This window comes from Capra hircus, chromosome 11, assembly GCF_001704415.2.
Source record: "Capra hircus breed San Clemente chromosome 11, ASM170441v1, whole genome shotgun sequence".
In the NCBI taxonomy this organism is placed as follows: Eukaryota; Metazoa; Chordata; class Mammalia; order Artiodactyla; family Bovidae; genus Capra; species Capra hircus.
In genome coordinates this window covers 48,159,101-48,180,861 of record NC_030818.1, presented here as the reverse complement: position 1 = coordinate 48,180,861, position 21,761 = coordinate 48,159,101, and the positions used below count along the sequence as shown (strand labels likewise).

Here is a 21,761-nt window from a genome sequence, read left to right as displayed (position 1 = left end):
AGAGGAGGCAGAACGGAATGAAGAGGGCAAGTTCGCCTAAGTCTATTTTGGAGAAAAAAATAAATGAAGCAGGTCCCTGCCAAAGGGGTTTGAGATTGATGTCCATTCAGAGCAAGTCCCCCTGGCCAGGCCCTTCTCTTTCCCCCTCTCCCTCAGCTCCGGACCTAACCCTAACCTCCTGGCCAGCGGCTGTTCCCCACTGAGCCATGCTTACACGCTCACAACATGTCACTTTCTGGGACTTCCCTGGTAGTGAGTGAGTAACAGGCAGGATGGCCAGGGGTCTCCAAACAGGAAATAGGCAGCAAGTGTCAGACATATTTTATCTCTCTCTTAAACAGCAGGAGGAAACAAGTGTTAGGGGTTTTTTTCCCCTTCTCTATACAAATTTTAAAAAGGTTTCTCTTCAAATTCTGTGTGGCCATAATGACACCTGGTTCTACCTGAACTTTTCTCAAACCTTGAGTGAACCAATGTGTTTTTCTTATGAAAATGTTTGTCTTAAGTTATGTTAACGAACTGTGTATTTACCCTAGACTCCGTCTTTCAAGTCAGTTCCTCCTCAGAAACGACTTGACAAACCTGTATATTTCACTCATACATTGTTCTCCTACTAATCTATGTTAATGAAACTATATATTTACTTGGAAACCTGCCTTTCTTCAAGATTCAAGTCAATCATTTTATGGCCCAGGATAACTCACCTAGTGCCAGTGTTATCTCAAAAGAATGTTGTGGGTGAGGGGTCTGGTGCCACTCTGAGTTTTGAGACATCTCCTTTCTATAATTAACAGCTTGCTAGTAGCTATATAACATCTGGATAAAGACTAGCAGTGGGGCACTCTTTCTGCCCCTTTCTGATGTCTATGTCAGAAGCTTTCTCTATCTCTTTTATACTTTAATAAAACTTTATTACACAAAAGCTTTGAGTGATCAAGCCTTCATCACTGGCCCTGGACTGAATTCTTCTCCCCCGGAGGCCAAGAATCCCAGCGTCTTTCGTGGCTCAGCAACAACCTTTCAGTAGGCCAGTGGCTAAGATTTCATGCTCTCATAGCAGGGGGCCCAGGTTCTATCCACAATCAGGGAACTAGATCCCACATGCCATAACTAAACGGTTTGCATGCTGCAACTAAAGATGGAAGATCCTGCATGTCACAACTAAGTCCCAGTACAACCAAAGGAATAAAAACAAACTTTTTAAAAAATATGTGACTTCCTATTGGCTACCTCTTCTTCAATTAAAAAAAAAAAAATTTATTTGGCTGCATCAGGCCTTACTTGCAGCATTTGAGCTCAGCTTTGGCTAGTTCCCTGACAAAGGATAGAAACCCGGGCCCTGTGCACTGGGAGCTTGGAGTCTTAGCCACTGGACCACCAGGGAAGTCCCCCAGCTTGTTCTTCTGCCTGAATCTTAGTGCATGACCTTCCCACAACTCCACACCTCCCCGGCCCTGCCCCCACCGGCTCCATAAAGTCTCACTAATCCTTTAAGACCGAGCCACTTCTGTGCATCTTTGATCAGTTGTCTCTCGGGATTTTCTTGACACTGGTTAAGTCTCTTACAGCTCTTATGTAGTAGTTTTAATAAGAAGACATTAAAAATAATGATATGAATATCACTGAGTGCTCACTCATGCCAGGCACTGCTCTACGGGCTGTCCATTCTCAGTCCTCTCAACATCAATCCAGGATAAGAATTTTTGTATTGTTAGTCGCTCAGTCGTGTCTGACTCTTTGCGACCCCATAGACTGTAGCCCACCAGGCTCCTCTGTCCATAGAATTCTCTAGGCAAGAATACTGGAGTGGGTTGCCAATTCCTTCTCCAGGGGATCTTCCTGACCCAGGGATCAAACCCAGGTCTCCTGCACTGCAGGCAGATTCTTTTTCATCTGAGCCACCAGGGAAGCCCTAAGAATTCTTCTGCTTAGGTGCTCAGTCGTGTCTGACTCTTTGCCACTCCATGGATTGTAGCCCACCAGGTTCCTCTCTGTCCATGGAATTCTCCAGGTAAGAACACCAGAGTGGGTTGCCATTTCCCTCTACAGGGAAGAATTCTTACTACTCCATTTTACAGATTAGGACACAGATGACATTTTACAGGGACAAACAGCCAGGAGCTGAGCTGGAATGTGACCCAGGCAGCCAGACAACAGGCTGACTGTCTTCTCCCAGGGCGGCCTGTGCTGACGGGGTCAGACCATCCAGGCCAGGGTATTGATTAGTGGGGTCCCCAGCACCTGACACAGCGCCTGCCCAAGTGGCTGCTGGATGAATGTCTGATGGATGAATAAATATCAAACAACTGCAACCTCTCTCCAAGGAACTTCAGCCCACTTCAGATTCACATAACTCTCTCTATAAGGTCAAGAGGAAAGCTGTGCAATTCTTAGGAGGAATAAAGCCACTTAAGTGCTTAAGGTTGGCTCAAGAGCGGGAAGGAAGAAGGCTTGAGTGCCTTCTGTAGAGGGGAAACCAGGCTCTGTGTTCACACACTCCACCTGATTATTTGTGAACAGAGTCCCACCTGGCGCTCCAGAGCCACAGAGCTTTGCACCCACCCACCCTCTGCCCACAGCCATTTACTGCTCCCCGGAAGCCCCCAACCCAACCTACTGCCTCCATGTATCTGCTTGCCACATCCCTGCTATCTTTGCCCTTGATTCCTCCTCTTGCTCCAAACTAGGGGCCTTCTTCCAGGTTGCTGCCTTCGCTTCCCCCCAGCGGCAGCAGGGGGGTGCGGGATGGGGTGGGCAATGGGCCTCCTGTGAATGCTAACCTCGGAGACAGCAGTTCCCAACTGGGAGCAAGACATCTGGGCAACATCTGAAAACATGCAGGTCATCACAACTCAGAGAACGCTACTAGCATCTTGTGGTGGGGGGAGGCCTGGGATGCTGTCCAAGATCCTACAACACACAAGACAGCCCCCGAAAGCCTGATTGGGTCCATAACATCAGAAGTGCCAACGTGGAGAAACCCTTGTCTAGGTGCTGTTTTTCAATCCTTGGGCCTTGCTCATTTCCTTCAGCTTAAATGACATAGGATAACTGCTTTGAGTAGGACCCAGGGGCCTCTCTTCTTTCTCCAGTTAATTTCCAAGGAGTTAAAATTTCCTAAGAAAGGGCTTCCCAGGTGGCGCTAGTGGTAAAGAACCTGCCTGCCAATGTAGGAGACATAAGAATCTCAGGTTCGATCCCTGGATTGGAAAGATCCCCTGGGGGAGAGCATGGCCACTCACTCCAGTGTTCTTGCCTGGAGAATCCCATGGACAGAGGAGCCTGGCAGGCTACTCTAGCAGCCATGGCCAGTCCATGGGATCACAAAAAGTTGGACACGACTGAAGCGACTTAGCACAGCATAAGAAGAGAAGTAAGAGGTCTGTTGAAAGCCTGACTGAGCCCCACTGAGCCCCTCACTGGGCTCACCAAGCCAAACAACAGCAGAGGGTCCCAGAGGGTGAGCCCATGCCTGATCTCATCTTGGCCAAGTCCACAGGTTCCCCCCTCAACACTCAGTCACCCCTGCTTCCAGCCGCTCCACCATTTCCCAGCCCTGCTGGGACCCCAGCACTGGCAGAACGTGCACCCTTGGCACCGATGTGAAATATACAATTTCTGATTATGATCCTATGTAGGTTTTTCCATGAAAGTTTATGAATCCATTTTTCAAATGTTTACTGATTTTTGTCTATCTGTTTGGCTGTGTTGGGTCTCAGCTGCAGCACACAGGATCTGAGATCTTCGTTGTGGCGTGCAGGGTCTTTAGCTGCAGGTTGGGAACCCTTAGTTGCAGCATGTGGGATCTAGTTCCCTGACCAGGGATTGAACCTGGGTCCCCTGCATTGGGAGCACAGAGTCTTAGCCACTGGACCACCAGGGAAGTCCCTATGAATCAGTTTGATTACTTTCCAAGAGAATTCATTTCCAAGACCATTTTTACTTTCTACTGTCACACAAGGGTCCTCCTTGGTGCTAAAGCGCCTACTAGCATTTCAATAAATATGCTACAATTTTTAAGATGGAAAAAACTTAAAACAGGAGAGAGAGATCTGAAGTCTCCTATATGTACTCTTTTCTCATATTTTTCTTTCCTTCCTTCCCCTAAATAAGCAACCTCCTGAATTCAGTGTTTCTCATTCTATTTCTCACTAATATTTTTACTAACTCTGTAAGCCATGCTGAAACAGACAAAAATGTATTTCTATCTAAACATTATATAAATGGAATCACACTATATGTATCCCACCGAAATGTGTCTTCATTCAAATTTATGGCTTTGAAATTTTGATCCGTATTAAGACTTGTCTTTCTAGACCTTTTTTGTTGTTCTTGTGTTGGGTCTTCATTGCCGTGTGCAGGCTCTCTAGTTGGTGTGTGGGATCTTAGTTCCCTGACAGGAAATCAAACGCACATCCCTTGCATTGGAAGGCAGATTCTTTTTTAAAAAAATTAATTAATTTATTTTAATTGGAGGCTAATTACTTTACAATATTGTAGTGGTTTTTGCCATACATTGACATGAATCAGCCATGGGTGTACATGTGTTCCCCATCTTGAACCTCCCTCCCACCCCCCTCCCCATCCCATCCCTCAGGGTCATCCCAGTGCACCGGCCCTGAGTGCCCTGTCTCATGTGTTGAACCTGGACTGGCGATCTATTTCTGGAAGGCAGATTCTTAACCACTGGATCACCAGGGAAGTCCCTCTAGCTCACTGTAAACCTCTGTATACTATTTCATTATGTGAATTTATCACAGCTTATTTACCCATTCTGTTATTGATGCATATTTAGGTTCTTTCCAAGTTGTCACTATTACAAACAGAGCCAGAATGAACATTCTTATACAAATCTCCCTGGGCATGGGTGGGACTTACTCTAGGGTTTACACACAGTGTGGGACTGCTGTTGCAGGGCATAGCACCTTCCTCCAGACAATGCCAGACCACTCCCCAGAGAGGCTGTTAGACCAGTCTCTACTCCTTCCTGCTGTGTAAACGAGTTCTGATGTCCTCCATTCTTTTGTTTTGGTTGAGCTGGGTCTCCATTGCTTCCCTTGGGCTTTCTCTAGTTACAAGGAGGAGTGGGCTTCTCATTTCGGTGGCTTCTCTCATTACAAAGCACTGGCTCCACGCACACAGCCTTCAGTAGCAGCATGAACGCTCAGCAGTTTACACGGGCCTAGTTGCTCCGTGCCATGTGGAATCTTCCTGAACCAGGGATCAAACCTGTTCCCCTGTATCGGAAGGCACAGGATTCTCCATTCTTGCCAAACTAATACAGTCAGATTTAAAATTTTTTTGCCAATCTGAAGGATGTGAAACAGTATCTCAAGTCTGTTTTAATCCATATTTCCTCAATTGCAAGTGAAGTTGATTAACATTTTATGCCTCTTAGCCATTTGGCCCCCTTAACTGAATGAACTATTTATATTGCTTCCCTCCCCAACCCCATTCAGTTCTTCATCTTTTTCTTACTGATTTTTAGGACTTCTTTGTGAATTCTGGGTATAAATTATGCCTTGGACATATGGATTGCAAACATCTTTTCCCAATAAAAAGCCCTTTTAACTTTCTTTGCTGTGGTCCCTTCTGTTGCACAGAAGTTTTAAATTTTAAATGATAATATATCAGTCTTTTATAGCTTGCTTTTTTATATCTTGTTGAGAAAATCCTGGCCACATATATCTTCTCATAAAAGTTTTTAAGGTTCACTTTTTCACTATTAGGTTTTAATTCATCTGGAACTTATCTTTATGTATGTTATGAGTTAGGGATTCAACTTTATGCTTTTTTGTAAGGATCCCAACTGTTCTAATAACAATTACCAAATTCTTTCCCACTGATTTTCAATTCTACCGTCACGTGTAATGTTTTCTAATGTGTATAGATATTACTTCAGTTCTCCATTCCCTTACCCTGGTCTACCGACCAACCATGCTCCTATACCACAGGGTATTAATTTCCATAGCTTTATAATAAATCCTGATATTCTTTTTAAAAAGTATTTATTTATTTGGCTGTGCTGGGTCTTAGCTGCAGCATATGGGTTCTTTAGCTGCAGCATGCAAACTCTTAGTTGTGGCATGTGGGATCTAGGTCCCTGACCAGGGATCAAACCTACATTGGGAGCACAGTGTCTTAGCCACTGGACCACCAGGGAAGTCCCCTAAATCCTGATATTCTTAACACTGTCTTGCCTATTCTTAGCCCTTAGATTTTCTATATGGATTTCATGACAGCTTGTTAAGTTCCATGAGAAACGTTATCTATTTTGATTGAGAGTACACTGAAATTACAGATTTACTTGGGAAGAGTCACCATCTTTATCAGGTTTCCTTTCCATGAGCATGGTCCCTTCTACTGAGTCTTCCTTAACGTCTTTTCAAGATATGCTACAGATTTTTCTGTAAAGACCTTGGACTTGTTTTGTTTTCTTTATTCTTAAGTATATATTTCAAGAGGGTTTTTTTTATGCTATTATGAGTTTTAAAAATTAGATATTCTCTTGGTTTTTAATGTTATACAGGAATGCCATTGGTTTTCCATGTGGATCTCAGAACCACTCAACTTGCTGCAATCAAAAGCATTTGGAGTCCCAAATGCATTACAACTCCATGAAAAAAGTCAAACCCCAAACCAATATACTGTATGATTCTATTTATATGCTATTCTGAAAAAGGAAAGGTTATAGGGATAAAAAAAGAATCAGCGGTTGTGCAAGGACTAGAGATGGTGGGAGAGTGACTACAAAGTAGCCTGAGAGAATTATGGAAAATGATGGAAGCTTCTTGCATCTTGATTGCAGTGGTGCCTACATAATTGTCCATTTATCAAAACTCAGAATTCAAACTCACACTTAAAACACTCATACTGGGATTTCCCTGTGGCAGTCAAGTGATTAAGAACCTATGTTTCCAAAGGCAGGGGTACAGGTTCAATTCCTGGTCAGAAAAAACTAACCCATGTATGCAGGCAAAAATTTTTTAAGTAAATAAATAAAATAAAACTTATCAAATTTTAAAAACCTGACCTTAAAAAGAAAAAGCATCTGGAAGAATTCACACTCGTAAGAGTGTGTGTGTGTGTGTGTGTGTGTGTGTGTATTTGTGTCCAAAAATGCATAAAGCTGGCCAGGCATTAGCCTCCAAGCTCGACACAACTTCCTGATATTGGAGGGTCCATGTGTGACAAAACAAGGATTTGCAAAAAACATAATACATCTCTAGGGGCTGCTAATAATATAGCTCTGAAAGGACTGTCTTAGACACACTATGGACCTGGGGGCTATATGCAACTGAGCAAGCCTGATCTTTACCATGCTGTGTAGGGAACGTCCTTACCCACAGTGGTTATCCACAAGCCTAAGCTGGGCAACTTCTCAGGCCGGGCACAGAGCTCAGGGTTCCCAAGGCACAGCAAGCCGGCTGGGCTCTGGTTGCCATGGGTCCCACCCCTTGGGCTCCCACTTCTATTTACCCACTGTGACCTTCTAAAAGGCTAGAGGGAGAAAACAGGAGAACAGCAGAACTGGCCCACTGGGCATTTGGGCTCCTTGGAGACTATATGACTATGATTTATAAGTTCTTCTTTATTTACTGAGTATCCATTAGTTACCAGGGACTGTGCAAACTTCTTTATAAGCAATATCACTATTCATCTTCATATGGCCTATGAGAGAGAAATTGTTTTTTTCTATAATACAGACAAGGAATCTCATAAAGAGGGCTGAGCACTGAAGGACAGATGCTTTTGAACTGTGGCGCTGGAAATGACTCTTGAGAGTCCCTTTGACTACAAGGAGATCAAATCAGTCAATCCTAAAGGAAATCAACTCTGAATATTCATCGGAAGGACTGATGCTGAAGCTGAAGCTCCAGTCCTTTGGCCTGATGCAAAGAATCTTTGGAAAAGACCCTGATGTTGGGAAAGAATGAAGGCAAGAGGAGAAGGGGACGACAGAGGATGGGATGGTTGATGGCATCACTGACTTAATGGACATGAGTCTGAGCAAATTCCGGGGGACAGTGAAGGACAGGGAAGCTTAGCGTGCTGCAGTCCATGGGGTCACAGTCAGACATGACTTAGCAACTGAACAACAACAAAGCCGATCTCAGTCAAACATAAACAAACCATGTCCTTCTTTCTCAACGTGGCATGTGATTCTGCTAGCCCCTGCCTATAGACCCTTCTCTTTTTCTCTTGGTCTCACTGTGTGGCACGCAGAACTTCTCCAAACAGGGATCGAATCTATGCCGCCCGCATTGGAAGCACGGAATCTTAATCACTAAACCACCAGGAAGTCCTGTAGACTCTTTCTTTTCGGTGTGCTTCAAGTCCAACTCCTCTCTGCAGACTTGAGACTAACATGTGCAAAACTGTTCCTAGGTGAACACCCAACAAACACCTTATTCTTTTATTTGCTCCTTTGGTCTACACCACAGCCCTCTGAGACAACTGGGATTCTTTTCAGTTAACAAAAATCTGAGGCTCAGAGTGGTTCAGAGACCCGCCAAAGGCCTCTTCCTTATCTGACAAGACTCAAACCCAGGTCTCCTGCCCTGAAGTCCAGGACCATTCTGAAGCCCCTATCGCCCTGGCACAGAGAAGAGTTTATTACTTATTTAGAGTTGTGTATAATGTGTGTGGCAAAAATACAAATTTAAATTGGATTACAGAAATACTCCAAAGTCCAATTTAGATAAACACAAAACAGAACAGACACGCTGCAGATTTCAGTTCATGCTGTTAAGCGTTAAACTCTGCAGTCCAGCCCACTCAAGTGCTGTTCAAGCGTTGGTCTGAGTGTTTTTTAAAAAATCTATATGATTGAGATTTCTATTCTTAAGAAATCCAGAAGCTAAGCTCTGGCATCAGACCTGAGTCCAAATCTAGCTCCATCACTGACTAGCTATGGGACTGGGAGTGTGTTTCTTCACTCCTCTGGACCAGTTTCCTTGAGGCTGGAGAAGAAAAACACCTATGGTCAACAGTCACTGCACGGATTAAACAAGGAGACTGTAGGTGAGAATTTAACATTTCAGAGGCAGTGCAGAAGGATGACAACAGAATGTTTTGTGTTTCCTTCCCTTCTACAGAAACAAAAGGACCACTTCTACTTACAGAAATAGTGGCTTCGAATGCCAGTTCCTTTAGGCACAAAATAGTTTTCACCCAATCATTATTTGTTGAGCATTTAATATGTACCCTGGGTCCTCTGGTAGGGAAGACAGCCAGCAAACAGATAATTATACAAACAGTTGACTAATAACTGCGGCTTGGAGTCTCACTGAGTATGTTTCGAAGGAGAGAATGGATTTCCTTTACAATGACTGTCCTGTGGTCGTCCACTTCTCAGCTCACAACCCCTCCCAGGATCTGAGAGCCAGAGACCTTGGCCAGATGGCCCCCTGGTAAAGGGCTATGGTTCTCCTCCTGGTGAACTTGTCTCTAAAGCACCCTGCAAGGGATATGGGGCTTCCCAGGTGGCTCAGTGGATAAAGAATTCACCTGCAATGCGGGAGACCTGGATTCAATCCCTGGGTTGGGACGATTCCTTGGAGGAGGGCATGGCAACCCACTCTAGTATTCTTATCTGGAGAATCTCATGGAGAGATGAGCCTGGCGGGCTACAGTCCATGGGGTCGAGAAGATTTAGACACAACTGAAGTGACTGAGCATGCATGCACAAGGGATATACTTGGTGAGAGGAAAGTAGTGATGGACCTTTCTCTGCCTGCGCCGTGAGAGAGGGGGAAGGGGAATAAACCTGAGGGGTGCTCTGAGCTAGATTTGAGGTGGTAGCTGTGGGGTACCTGTGGGATTCTCTGGGAACCTGGCTGCTCAGCTTGTGCCCCCCTGCACCATTCCCACAGAGCAGGTGCTGGTGTTGCTGTGCCCAGCTTGGAGGTCGACACAATGTGCACACACCTGTCCAAAGAGGGTATCAAAGGGCTCCAGGGAAGATCTTTACTGATGCCCACCAGGCGCTCACTGATGCCCACAGCAGTCAGGTGAAGTCGTGACTATTATCCCCTTTCTAAACACGCAGGACCTGGGACTCGAGGAGGTTCCATTCTTTCATCCGTTCATTAGATATTTATTCAGCACACTCTGTGCCAAATTCTGAGTCTAACACAAAGTCACAGAGCTTCCAGGTGGGTAAGCTGAATTCAAAGTGCCATCACTTCCTGGCTTCAAACCCTTTGCTCTTTCCAGTCCAACATAATACCTCAAGAAGGTAAGAGATTTTATGCTCAGGGGGATCAGAAATACCTGGAGTGCCAGGTGTATTGGAATGAGATAGTTAGCAGAGCAAAGCTGTGTGTGCTAAACATTGAAGGAAAAGTCTACGGCGGTGGGCCCAAGAGCCTCCTCCATTAGACTGTGAGCTCTCTGATGGCAGGAACTGGGACCTTCCCCTCCTTTCATCTCCAGTGCTGGGCACAGAATGGGTGAGACATGCAGGAATATGGTGAAATTCAAATGTGTTATGCTAAGTGAAAGAAGGTGAAGCTGATAGTTGTGTCCAACTCTTTGCGACCCCATGGACTGTAGCCTGGCAGGCTTCTCTGTCCATGGAATTTTCCAGGCAAGAGTACTGGAGTGGGTAGCCATTTCCTTCTCCAGGGGATCTTCCCAACTCAGGGATCAAACCTGGGTTTCCCATATTGCAGGCAGATTCTTTACCTTCTGAGCCACCAGGGAAGCCAGACTCAAAAGGCTACATGCTGCTTGACTCCACTTATATGACATTCTGAAAAAGACAGAACTATTAGAGACAGAAACAGATACACTGCCAGAGGCTGGGGATGTGAGAGGAGTTGACTTCTTCAAAGAGGCATGTGGAAATTTTTGAATGTGATGGAATGGTTCTATACACTGTGATAATGATTACACGACTGCATGAGTTTGTCAAAGTTCATAGAACTACATGATAAAAAGGGTACATTTCATTCTATATAAATTATACTCTAATTCTTTAAAGGGGGAAGAAAGAGAAAAAGAGAATGAATATAAGCAGAAGCAGATTTACAGAGAAGCTAATGAAGCTTAAATTTCAAGACCCCTCAACTGCATGGGTCCTGGGTAGGGGGTCCTAGCAAGCACACTCATCAAATTTTTTATGACTGTTTTGGAGAAGACATCTTCCTTCCACTGTAAATGCTTCAGGATCTATTAAACCTAGATCCATGTCTGAATAAAAGTTTAAGAATAGATCAAAAGAAGAATGGTGCACTCCAAGGTATTAAGACTCAAGTGGGACCCTAAAGAAAGGCAAGACCTGGTTCCAGCAGAAGGAGGTAAGGAAGACAACCCAGGGGACACAAGTTCAGGGGACACAAGTTCATGGTTCCCAGTGACCTCATGAGCATCAGGAAACTGGGGTTCCTATACTTATGCTCACTACTCAGACACAGATGTCTGGTGTGATCTCTTCAGACACATCAAGCCGTTCAAGGCAGGTAGAGCTATGACCTAACAGGATGTGAAAATTCTACGTGCCAGTGTAACAAGCTTGTATCATTCTTCTGGCTACCCACACAGCAATGACCCCCCACTGCCCAACAGAGGGAAATTTTATATTATGTTTCTGAAACGGAAAATGGCTGATGTCCACTTTTCTAGCTTTCCCTCCAGCAGGGATGTGTGTTTGCGGTAGACACACCTGCGCCGGTGTGGACCCGGGTCCCTGCAGCCCTCTCATTCAGCTGTGCTGAGAACGCGTCCTTCAAGGGGACAATCTCATGATACTACAGGAACAAACACAGCCAAGTGCGGCTGGTCTTGTGGGTGGAGTTGCTGATCTCTTTATGGTTAAAATCAGCCAAGTTATCAGTAGAATGCAGCTCCAATTTTAAAGCAATTCTGTTACAGAGAAATATTTGCATACCCATATTCATAGCAGCATGATCCACAATAGCCAAGGGATGGAAGCAACTTAAATGTCCAATGACAGATGAAAGGAGAAACAAAATGCAATGTCTATTTATTTTTGCTGTTGTTTAGTCACTAACTTGCGTCAATCCCAGGGACTGCAGCCTGCTAGGCTCCTCTGTCCATGGGATTTTCCCAGGCAAGGATACTGGAGAGGGTTGCCAGTTCTTTCTCCAGGGGATTTTCCCCACCCAGGGATCAAACCCATGTCTCCTGCATTGGCAGGTGGATTCTTTACCACTGAGCCACCTGGGAAGCCCATATATATATGCATATATAATTTTATATATATACATATAATTATATATATATGTAATTTTTAAGAAACAGAATATATTGAGTACAGGCCATTAGCTCATTTAATCCATAAATGGTTCATTGCAACAAATTTAGAGGAAAACAGAATTTATATAATTTTTCAATTGCATCTGTTCTGCTTCATGGTACAATGTCATTTATTTAATTTACTGAAATTGTCTAACCAAATAAAATTTTCCAATTTTAGACGGCATTGTAAACTCATCTCAATTCATTAGAGAGGATATAATGACATTTAAGATGAATGAAAATTAGCAAGCAATGCAAAAATTGTATTTTTTAAATGGTTCTGGTTGTAGAAGAAAAAACAAAGTCTGTATATTATGTTCTATCCAGAAGTTTCACTACTAAATATGTTCCTGCTATTGACAGACAGTAAAGAATCTGCCTGCAATTCTGGAGACTTGGGTTCAACCCCTGGGTCGGGAAGATCCCCTGGAGGAGAGCATGGCAACCTATTCCAGTATTCTTGCCCAGAGAATCGCATGGACAGAGGACCCTGGGAGGCTGCAGTCCACAGCATTGCACAGAGTCGGACCTGACTGAATTGACTTAGCATGTAAACAAATATATACACACACACTCTGCACATATATATTTGGCTGCGCTGGGTCTTCATTGCTGTGAACAGGCTTTCTCTCTAGTTGCAGCGAGTGGAAGCTACTCTTTATTTCAGTGCACAGGCTTCTCATTGCAATGGCTTCTCTTGTTGTGGAGCAGAGGCTTTAGGGTGCATGGGCTTCAGTAGTTGAGCCTCGCAAGCTCTAGAGCACGGGCTCAGTAGTTGCAGTGCATGGGCTTAGTTGCCCTGCAGCACATGGGATCTTCTTGCACCAGAGATCAAACCTGTGTCCTCTGCATTGGCAAGTGGATTCTTAGCCTAAGATCACCAGAGAAGTCATATATATATATATATATATATATATATATATATATACACATACATACATACATACATACATATATACATCTTGATTTCCTCTAGAAAAGATCTGGAGGTGACTTGGTTATAAATTGTGTGACACGTAAGAAATTATCACGATTCCAGGCCCCTGGGCTTGTCTGCAGGAAGGCTTGGGCAGCCAACAAAATCACTGTCACCTCACCCAAAGTGGGAGGAGCTCAGTGCAGTTCAGTCGCGTCCGACTCTTTGCAACCCCATGAATCGCAGCACGCCAGGCCTCCCTGTCCATCACCATCTCCCAGAGTTCACTCAGACTCACGTCCATCGAGTCAGTGATGCCATCCAGCCATCTCATCCTCTGTCGTCCCCTTCTCCTCCTGCCCCCCAATCCCTCCCAGCATCAGAGTCTTTTCCAATGAGTCAACTCTTTGCATGAGGTGGCCAAAGTACTGGAGCTTCAGTTTTAGCATCATTCCTTCCAAAGAAATCCCAGGGCTGATCTCCTTCAGAATGGACTGGTTGGATCTCCTTGCAGTCCAAGGGACTCTCAAGAGTCTTCTCCAACACCACAGTTCAAAAGCATCAATACTTCGGCACTCAGAGAGAAAGGCTAATCACATCCAGGCCTGACTCACCCGCTCCTGGAAGAATAGAGGTTGTCTGCAGCAGGGCTGTCTGGCCAGTGCCCAGAACGCCTGCCTGATGAGAACACAAAAGCCCAGGAAAAAAAAAGGCAGAGTGGAAAACAGCCAGGGTTTCTTCAGTGAGTGCAATTTCAATTTTGAGAGGAGGTTCTCCAGCACATGTCTCGATCGTCAGGGAGTTGTTAATGACAAGGGACAGTTAAGGAAAAAGTGCAGCTAATGACTGCTACAGAACGGATCTGGCTGGGCATTGTGAACTGGGCTCCTGAGCTGGCCAATCCATCATCAAGAACATCTGTGCTTCAGGTGATGTAAGGAAGCCCACGGCTCCCCTGGGAGAAGATCAGCGAGTGCCAGCCTCCCAGATGTGCTGGTTGCTTACAACTCCTGGGGTGCAGCCATCAAGAGCAGATGGCCCCTGAGAGAGAAAGGCAAGGCCCTGGTTTGGGTAACAACATTTTGACGCTTGGAAAGGTAATCCTTGGTAGTGCTCTAAAAGGTGTGGAGGAGGGAGTTCCCTATTGGCTACTGGTTAGGATTCTGGGTTTTCACTGCCATGGCCTGGGTTGGATCCCTGGTCAGGGAACTGAGATCCTGCAAGTCACTGGGCCAAAAAGGAAAAAAAAGTTTTTTTAAAATGAGGGGTGGGGGTGGGGGGAGGAGGCAGGGGGAGGGGCTTCCCTGGTGGCTTAGTGGTAAAGAATCTGCCTGGCAATGCAGGGGACACAGGTTCTATCTCTCATCTGGGAAGGTCCTACATGCCATGGCAACTAAGCCCCGTGCACCAGAACCACTGAAGCCTGTGCCCTAGAGCCCAGGAGCCACAACTACTGACGCCCATGGCTCTAGAGCCCATGCTCTGCAGCAAGAGATGCCGCCACAGTGAGAAGCCCGTGCGTCACAACAGGAGAGTAGCCCCCGCTCACTGCAGCTAGGAAAAGCCCGTGCAGCAATGAAGACCCAGCACAGCCAAAACTAAATAAATAAAATTATTTAAAAAAAAAAGATGAGGTAGAAGGACGCTTAGTGGCTAAGAAGCTGAAATACATCAAATAGTTTGCTTCACTTAGAAAAGATATTCCTCTCAACCACACAGAATGAGAACTGCTTTGGAACATCTGTTCCATTTGCTTTTGCAGATCTGAAAAGAATGGATAAAACTAGGTCACTAAGGAGAAAACAATTTCAACACAGAACACAAAGAGTTGGATTAGAGGAGGGTGATATAAGAAATTTAGTCAATTCAGAATGAAAACAGTATGCTTTCTTTCCATTTGTTGTGAGCTCCAGATGGCCATGAAGACAGGGTGAACAGAAAGGGAAGTCCTGGTGAGGGATGGCCTGCTATCCTGGGAAACAACAGCAAGCAGAAACACTTCACATTTTGGGGAGGGGGTGGTGGTGGTTAACATCCCATAATAAGCAGTGCTAATTACTGAGCACAGTCCTAAGCACCCTATGTGTATTTGCAGGTACAACCACTCTAAGAAGTAGGCATGATTCTAATCTACATTTCTCAGGCTGAAGATGTCCATCAGAGAAGTTAAATAATCAGGCTAAGGTCACACAGAGGATGAGATGGTTGGATGGCGTCACCGATTCAATGGACATGAGTTTGAGCAAGCTCCAGGAGTTGGTGATAGACAGGGAAGCCTGATGTGCTGCAGTCAATGGGGTCACAAAGAGTCAGACACGACTGAGGGGCTGAAGTGAACAGGTCACAGAGCGAGTCCATGTGAGGACTAAAACTAGAATGTGAGATTTCAAAGCCTCGGTGCTAAACGGATGTCCCAACTTTTTTTGACGCACAAAATCAGTAAAATATTATGATATTCCTCAGGCTCTGCTGAGGAAATCTTGTTAAGTCATCATGAAGGCTGGTTTTATGTAAAATGAGCCTATCTAATACATAAGCCCACTTCCCAAGGCTCTTTCAAACTGTAACACAACTTGGGTCCTGCTGAAATCAAACAAAAGCTTAAGAGAACCTCCCACTGCATTGCGAGCCTACCCTCCCAACCTTGGGGCCTTCCCCAGGGAGCGTGTGCAGCGTGCCCTTTTCCCAGGCAGACCCACTGCCTGCTCTGCGCCAGCACTGCACTGTAAACCACCCATCCCATCTCCTCTCATCTTCATGGGGCCCAGAGGTTTCGCTGCCCACAGAGCCGGTCTATGCTGCACCACTCACTGGGTGACAGTCCTTGGACAAGCACTCAGGAGACTCACTGGGTTTATGTCCTCTACACAATGGGGTATCCCCACCAGAGCCGGGAGTCCTGTCAGATGGGATGACATACAAGAAAACAGCGATGCATCACGAGACACGCAGGGCTGCAGGAAGCACAGGCTGGAGTCAGGACTGCCGGGAGAAACATCAATGACCTCAGATGTGCAGAGGACACCGCCCTTATGGCAGAAAGTGAAGAGGAGCTAAAGAGCCTCTGGATGAAAGTGAAAGAGGAGGGTGACAAAGTTGGCTTAAAGCTCAACATTCAGAAAATGAAGAACATGGCATCTGGTTCCATCACTTCATGGGAAATAGATGGGGAAACAGTGGAAATAGTGTCAGACTTTATTTTTTTGGGTTCCAAAATCACTGCAGATGGTGATTGCAGCCACGAAATTAAAAGACGCTTACTCCTTGGAAGGAAAGTTATGACCAACTTAGATAGCATATTCAAAAGCAGAGACATTCCTTTGCCAACAAAGGTCCGTCTAGTCAAGGCTATGGTTTCTGCAGTGGTCATGTATGGATGTGAGAGTTGGACTGTGAAGAAAGCTGAGCACCGAAGAATTGATGCTTTTGAACTGTGGTGTTGGAGAAGACTCTTGAGAGTCCCTGGGACTGCAAGGAGATCCAACCAGTCCATTCTGAAGGAGATCAGTCCTGGGTGTTCTTTGGAAGGAATGATGCTAAAGCTGAAACTCCAGTACTTTGGCCACCTTCTTCCTGTGAAGAGTTGACTCATTAGAAAAGACTTTGATACTGGGAGGGATTGGGGGCAGGAGGAGAAGGGGACGACCAAGGATGAGATAGCTGGATGGCATCACTGACTCGATGGACGTGAGTTTGAGTGAACTCTGGGAGTTGGTGATGGACAGGGAGGCCTGGCATGCTGCAATTCATGGGGTCACAAAGAGTCGGACACAACTGAGAGACTGAACTGAACTGAACTGAAGCTCCAATACTTTGGCCACCTGATGTGAAGAGGCAACTCACTAGAAAAGACCCTGATATTGGGAAAGATTGATGGCAGGAGGAGAAGGGGGCGACAGAGGATGAGATGATTAGATGGCATCATCAACTCAGTGGACATGAGTTTGAACAAACTCTGGGGCATTGAGAAGGACAGGGAAGCCTGGCATGCTACAGCCCATGGGGTCGCAAAGAGTCAGACACAACTGAGCAATTGAGCAACAACACAAGAAAATGCATTGAAAAGAAATACTGCACACACCTGTGATGCTATTTCCCTATGGTGGAGGCTGTGAGCAAAGGACCATGGTGTCCCACTAACAGCAGGGTGAAGCAGGAGCCACCATGGGAGTTATACCTGAACAGCCCTGGGTGGGGCTGAGTCCAGCCCTTGTGCCTATAAGATGCAGGGATGCTTTGTGGCTGGGAGACCAGGGGTGGCACTGCCTGCAAGCCCCTTCCTGGGGTTAGTGGACACTGACATCCAACGAGCATGGTTTCCAGAGCACAGGGAGGAGTGCTGCTGTCTCAGTGGACTCTTCAAAGCATTCCGCCCTGATTCTTTGCTTCCTTCTGGCTGCGTGACATCAGGGAAATGCCTCTTCCCAGAAGGTTCTGGCAGCATCAGGGACCTGTATTCACCCTGCCTCCATCCCAAAACAGAGAAAACGATGGACAAGCTCACACTACCTCCTCTCCCTGTGTGCATTTGACCAAGGAGGTTTTACTGTGAATGGTACACACGCTCATGTGCTCAGTTGTGTCCAGCTCTTGGCAACCCCATGGACCATAGCCTGTCAGGCTCTTCTGTCCATGGGATTTCCCAAGCAAGAATATTGGAGTGGGTCACCACTTTCTACTTCAGGGAATCTTCCCAACCCAGGTATTGAACCCACGTTTCCTGCATTGGTAGGTGGACTCTTTACCACTGAGCCACTTGGGAAGCCATGAATGGTATGCTGCTGCTGCTGCTGAGTCGCTTCAGTCGTGTCCGACTCTGTGCGACCCCATAGACGGCAGCCCACCAGGCTCCCCTGTCCCTGCGATTCTCCAGGCAAGAACACCGGAGCGGGTTGCCATGTCCTTCTCCAATGCATGAAAGTGAAAAGTGAAAGTGAAGTCGCTCAGTCATGTCCGACTCTTAGCGACTCCATGGACTGCAGCCCACCAGGCCTCTCATCCGTGGGATTTTCCAGGCAAGAGTACTGGAGTGGGGTGCCACTGCCTTCTCCATGAATGGTATAGTTTAGCCCAAACTTCAGCATTGATAGGACCTTTCCTCAAACCCCAGCCCTGACTGGTCTGTGAAGAATTAAGCCTGGGCTAGCTTCCCAGGGGACTCAGTGGTAAAGAACCTGCCTGCCAATGCAAGAGATGTGGGTTCAATCACTTGGAGGGTTAGATTCCCTGGATGAGGAAATGGCAACCCACTCCAGTATTCTTGCCTGGGAAACCCCATGGACAGAGGAGCCTGGTGGGCTCCACAGGGTCACGAAGAATCGGACACGACTCAGCAACTAAACAACAACAAGGCACCAGCCCTGGAGGTGTCCCTGGGGGTATGCTCTCCTGGGAGGGATAACTAAAGGAACCACAGCCTGTGGTGTAGTATGATGTGGTTCTATGGCTTGTTTGCAGGTAGAGAAAGCAAGTTGCTTTTTACGGTAGGTTGGTTAGTTGGTTAGCAGTGGACTTCAACAGGAGGGGACTGGAGCACAGAGTGCTGGGTACAGGGGTCTGGTCTTCAGGAGGATCTGTATCAGTCAGGGCCTAGGGTGACATCTCTGGGTCCCTGTGCACTGAACGGGGTGCAGCACAGGAGAAGGGCTCCCAGCTGAGGGTCAGGAACCATGGTTCTAGCCTCAGCTCTGATCCCAACTGGCAGTGTGATCTTGAGCCATCACACCATCCTTCCCAGAACCTCTCCTCATCCTTTCATTCAGAAATCACTGAGCTACTGGGACTTCCCTGGTGGTCCAGTGGCTAAGACACCGAGCTCCCAATGCAGGGGGCCTGGGTTCAATCTCTGGTCCGGGAACTCGATCCCACATGCCACAATTAACAGTTCACATACAGCAACCAAAGATCCCAAGGGCCCCAGCCAAGACCCAGCGAAGCCAAATAAATAAATATTAAGAAAACAACGAAATCACTGACCTATTGACCTATTGTATTGACCTGGTCCAGCAAGTGTCCAGCACTGCTCTGCTGACAAACCAGCAGTGAACAGATGGGGACAGAACCCTGTTGAGTTCTGGGGTACTCCTTCCCCTGGCTCAGGCATTCTTTCATCTGATGGCTGCAATCTGACCCAGCTCCAGTCCTGGCCTCTACTTAGCCTCTTGCCCTGTGTGGACACTGCTGAATGTGAACTGTCCCCTGAGAATCACCCCCTGCCCCACTCTGCATCCTGAGAGAGCATGAGGATGTCAGCAAACACCCAAACAGTGGTGATGAGCAAACAAACAAAGCTGCTCCAAGGCCATCTGTACAGACGTGGACAGTCACCCCTCGCCAGGGTAGATTCCTGGGAAACTGCAGCAGGAAATAGAGCGGTCCAAAGGCGGATCATGTTTTTGCTGTATCCCTTTGTCACCAGTAGATGGGAATCACGGGTCAGCAAAGCAGAATGCTGACACAGCTTTCCTTCGGATGGATGCGTACAAAACAAAGAATGGACAGCCTGAGGTGGAAAACAGGAGCATATGGGTGTGATTGAGTCTGTGGGTGTGCAGATGAGCCAGCAATGAGGCAAAGCTGGGGTGAGGAGAAATGATACCCTTCTTGATGGAGCGATTCCACTGCTCCAAAATCTTCCATGGTGTGACTACCCTGGTATCCCAGTGGCTAACACTCCACCCTCCAGCGCAGGCGACCTGGGTCTGATCCCTGGTCCAGGAACTAGATCCCACGCGCCACAACTAGGAGTGTGCACGCCACGACTAAAAAATCCTGCATGCTGCAACAAAGACCCCCCCACCACACCACAATTAAGACCCCACTCGGCCAAATAAATAAAAACACAAAACTTCCACAGCTCCCGACTGACTGCAGGACACATCCAATTGCTTGCTTTGATACTGAGGGCCCCCACCAGCCAGCTGGGCCCACCCCACCAGCCTCATGTGCCCTCCACTAACTCCTGGGCACACATCATGTGTTTTTGCCACTGTGCCCTGCCATCATTCTCTTTGCCTGGAAGGTTCTTTCCCAGCTCTGTTTGCCAAAATCCCAAGCACTGGATTAGAAGCCTTGACATCGGGAGCCAGGTAATTATTTGCTGGTCAGGGAGGGGGCTGTCCTGGGCACTGAAGGATGTTCAGCAGCAACCCTGGTCTCTCCACTAGATGCCAGTAGCATTCCCTCCATCCCACCTGTGAGGATCAAAAATGCCTCCAGGAGGGAGAGAAGTTCAAGTGGGAGGGGACATACGTATCCCTATGGCTGATTCATGTCGATGTATGGCAGAAACCAACATAATACTGTAAGGTATTATCCTCCAATTAAAAATAAGTAAATTTAAATTAAAAAGAGAAAAAAATGCCTTTAGAAGGACTTCGCAGGTGGTCCAGTAGCTAAGACTCTGCACTCCCAATGCAGGGGGCCCAGGTTCAATCCCTGGCCAGGGAACTAGATCCCACATGCTGCAACTAAGACCTGGTGCAGCTAAATAAATACATAAATACTTTTTTTAAATGCCTCTAGATACTGGCAAATGTCCTCTGGGGGCCAAAGAGCCCCTGACTGAGAACCCCTATTTTACACTCAGATCCCGGGCTACTCTTTTCATGAAGCCCTTCCCTGAACTTCTTAGAAGTGTAAATGGCTTTTACACGCTTTGTAATAATCTATTAGCATTTAACATAGCTTCCTTTCAGCTTGATTTATATGTGCTTATATCACCCTCCCCGTCAGGCCATAAATTCCTTGAGGGCAGAGATCACCTATTGTTCATCTTCTACAAGCCACTCACTACCTACTGGCCTAGTGAAATTCGACCACTAGGTTTAACTTGCTTACTGTTAATGTATGGATGTGAGAGTTGGACTGTGAAGAAGGCTGAGCGCCAAAGAATTGATGCTTTTGAACTGTGGTGTTGGAGAAGACTCTTGAGAGTCCCTTGGACTGCAAGAAGATCCAACCAGTCCATTGTGAAGGAGATCAGCCCTGGGATTTCTTTGGAAGGAATGATGCTAAAGCTGAAACTGCAGTACTTTGGCCACCTTATGCGAAGAGCTGACTCATTGGAAAAGACTCTGATGCTGGGAGGGATTGGGGGCAGGAGAAGCGGACAACAGAGGATGAGATGGCTGGATGGCATCACCGACTCGATGGATGTGAGTCTGAGTGAACTCCGGGAGCTGGTGATGGACAGGGAGGCCTGGCGTGCTGCGATTCATGGGGTCGCAAAGAGTCAGACACGACTGAGCAACTGAACTGAACTGAACTGTTAGTATAAATGTAACCTGTCTATGTTACTTGTTTATGCTTATTGTGAAAAAAAATTTTCAGACAGAAAAGGGCAAGACCTGGACCTGGCGGTCCAGTGGTTAAGACTCCGTGCTTCCACTTCAGGGTGCACAGATTTGATTCCAGGTCAGGGAACTAAAAAAAAGAATAAAATAAAAATTACCCAGAATCCCACCATCCAGCAATAACAGTACTTAAATTGTTATACTGAATATGTCCTTCCAATACTGGTATACCAATGAAATACTGGTACATGTCCCTCCTCAGGGCTGCCCTGGTGGCTCAGTGGTGA

At 46.4% G+C, this 21,761-nt stretch overlaps 1 protein-coding gene and 1 non-coding gene across 5 annotated transcripts in view; both read right to left on the bottom strand.

The window, feature by feature from the left end:
* REEP1 (receptor accessory protein 1) overlaps window positions 1-21,761 on the bottom strand; it is a 136,620-nt gene that overhangs the window by 79,395 nt on the left and 35,464 nt on the right. The window lies entirely within an intron of this gene.
* TRNAG-CCC lies at window positions 3,811-3,883 on the bottom strand. The gene has a single exon. It is a non-coding gene; the product is annotated as a tRNA-Gly (tRNA).